Source organism: Montipora foliosa, chromosome 13 (assembly GCF_036669935.1).
Source record: "Montipora foliosa isolate CH-2021 chromosome 13, ASM3666993v2, whole genome shotgun sequence".
NCBI classification, from domain to species: Eukaryota; Metazoa; Cnidaria; class Anthozoa; order Scleractinia; family Acroporidae; genus Montipora; species Montipora foliosa.
Genome location: NC_090881.1, coordinates 16,176,792 through 16,179,291, shown reverse-complemented (window position 1 = coordinate 16,179,291; position 2,500 = coordinate 16,176,792). Strand labels below are relative to the sequence as shown.

General features: G+C 39.4%; 1 protein-coding gene across 1 annotated transcript in view; it reads left to right on the top strand.

Annotated features, from left to right (window-relative positions):
- Positions 1-780: 780 nt before the first annotated feature.
- The window catches only part of LOC137983104 (uncharacterized), a 25,695-nt gene continuing 23,975 nt past the window's right edge, over positions 781-2,500 (top strand). The window contains exon 1 of the mRNA XM_068830288.1: positions 781-849. The gene's annotated coding sequence lies outside the window, so the exon portion shown is untranslated. The remainder of the gene's footprint in view (positions 850-2,500) is intronic.

The window sequence follows — 2,500 nt, the reverse complement described above, 5'->3', positions numbered from 1 at the left end:
TCTTAATAGCAATGTACCACTCTTTAGACCGTTGAGATTGTTCAAATCTTTCATTACTTACAAGTTGTATGGAAATAAGCTCTCATACACGAGATGTAGGAAGGTATTTAAGAATTGTCTTAAGGATCTTGGCTTCGATTACAAATTTGTATGGCCTGCATAGTTTAAGATCGGGAGGAGCTACATCCGTTGTTAGTAACAGCACCAGTTTATCGGAACGTTTACTTAAATTACATGGTCGCTGGAAGTCTTACTATGCTAAAGACATGTATGTCCTTGAAGACGTATCTAAACGTTTAGCAATATCTGATAATTTGGGATTGTAACCGTTATGGCACATTAACTGTAATATTCTTTCGTCAAATGTATTAATAAATGTCAGCTTGGATTGCCTGAGCATCCAACCATCATGCCTTTGGTGTTGTATTTCTAAAGCATTTCAGGTGAAAATAATTTACGTTCGTTTAAGCGCAGCGAATTAGAACGAAATGAACACACATGTGACCCCCATCTGTAAATAAAGTTTAAAATAAAAATTTTCTCGCACCCCGCTATTACGGACACCGAAACGCGGTCCCGAGGGTGTCCACTATAGTGGGAGTTGATTGGATGTAGCTTCAGCTAAAGCTCCGATTCATTACGTGGAATGCCGACGGCATACCACGTCTTAAAACCGGGCTGGTGTCGTATTATTTTTTTGTGGGTAGTCATAAATGTGACACAGTCCTGTTCTATGAGGAATGCAAATATTTATTGTGGAATCTTTTCACCGGCCATGATTGACACAGTATTAAAGTATTCGATAAAGTGGACAGATGTTTTCTTCTTTAAGAAAGACAAGCTTTAAAGGTAAGAAGAATTTTCTACGTTATTTCTAGATCTTGCTTTGTACTTATACTTGTGTGTTCCGCTATGAACATTATTTTGCACAGAAAGAATACTTCATTAGAAGTATTTTGCATAGCACGAATACTCCAATATTTCTTCGGAACCGGTTTGTTCAGCCGTTTTGACGTAGAAAGAAAATAAGAAAATAGCTTTCAACGGCCAAACAAAATAAAAAATGAAATCAAGTTTAAAAAAAAAGCGAATTACTGATGACCGTCACTGGGACTTCGTAGCGGTCCCCCATCCAAGTACTAACCTCATTCAGAGGAGCTTAACTTCAGCTGACACCTGGGCTAACATCAACGATTGAGATCTTTGTGTTAAATTCGCACAGGTATCTTGAACGAAAAAAAGTAAACTAACAAAAACACGGTGTCTTGCCGTCCTTTTGTCAGAGATGCATCTTTTGTTTCGTGAGTTGTCAGTACTAAACACGCAAGGTAACTTGATCACAGGCGGCCGCTAAAATCGATGTCACTTTCGATTTTGTGATTTTATTTGTACGACCAAAAGTACGATAGAAAAATTGAAATCAGATTGAATGTACAAAAATCTCCCGAAATGTTTTTCGCTGATGGTAACTTGTTATATTCGTGGCACAAAATTTATGATGTTTTCATCTCGCAAATTGTCTTATTCTCGATCGACACTTCCTGAAAGTTTCTTCTGCTCTCCTTAAAAACTACATATCAATATTTATTTGCTTTTGCGTCAATATTTGTTTTGCGTAAGGCAGGCTTACAAAATCTGTACCTTGCTTAGTTCGCATTTTTGGGCATTAAAATAGAATTTTTGGTCGTATGTTCCTGACAGCAAGTTGCATATTTTGACGTCAATGCAAATTGGTCTTGGAAAGCTGTCAGAAGCTCAGAGTACACGCTTAAGCTTGTGGTGAAAAACTTGTCAACCTTGAAGCTAAATGTTTCTCGATTTGCTTTTATTTTCTTCAATCGTTCTGGGTTGAGTACTTTACTGAACCACATGTCTTCTCAGGGGGTATCCCGCAAAGATATCTACCATGACACTGCAATGATTTACGATATCAAAACAATATCGTGTACCATTAGAGCCACATATTACGAAAGGACAACTTCAATCTACTGAAGAAACAAGCACAGCCAAGTTGTCAGTTATGCGTCGATCAGACCGAAACTTCAACATCTCCCAAGTAAACCACGGGCATGTCCTTACCCTCTGTTCCCGAAGAGTGGGGAATTTGACCTTTGCCTGCGTGAGGTGGGGAAAACGTTTTTTGCGAGCGCTGAAGTCGCTAACATCTGTAAGACACGTGTTTGGAAGAGATGGAAGAGTTTAAAGGAAGAAATGTAGCATTTGTGAGCGATGGGCTTACAAAAAAGGTCTTTATTAAAGACGGCAAGAGCCGACGACGATTGTTCTTTAGTCGGGTATGACAGAAAAATCCGACGATAGGGGTAAGGCATTTGAACACCATTTTGGCCCGAGGGGGCGGGAATTTGAACGATCCAATCTTCAAAAGTTCAAATGCCCGGGCTTTGCCCGGGAGGAGGGGGGGTGGGGATGTTGAAGTTTCGAGTTGAGTTGATCGGCGCATTATGGAAGATTTTACCTAACTTTTTTACTTAAGTTTTCC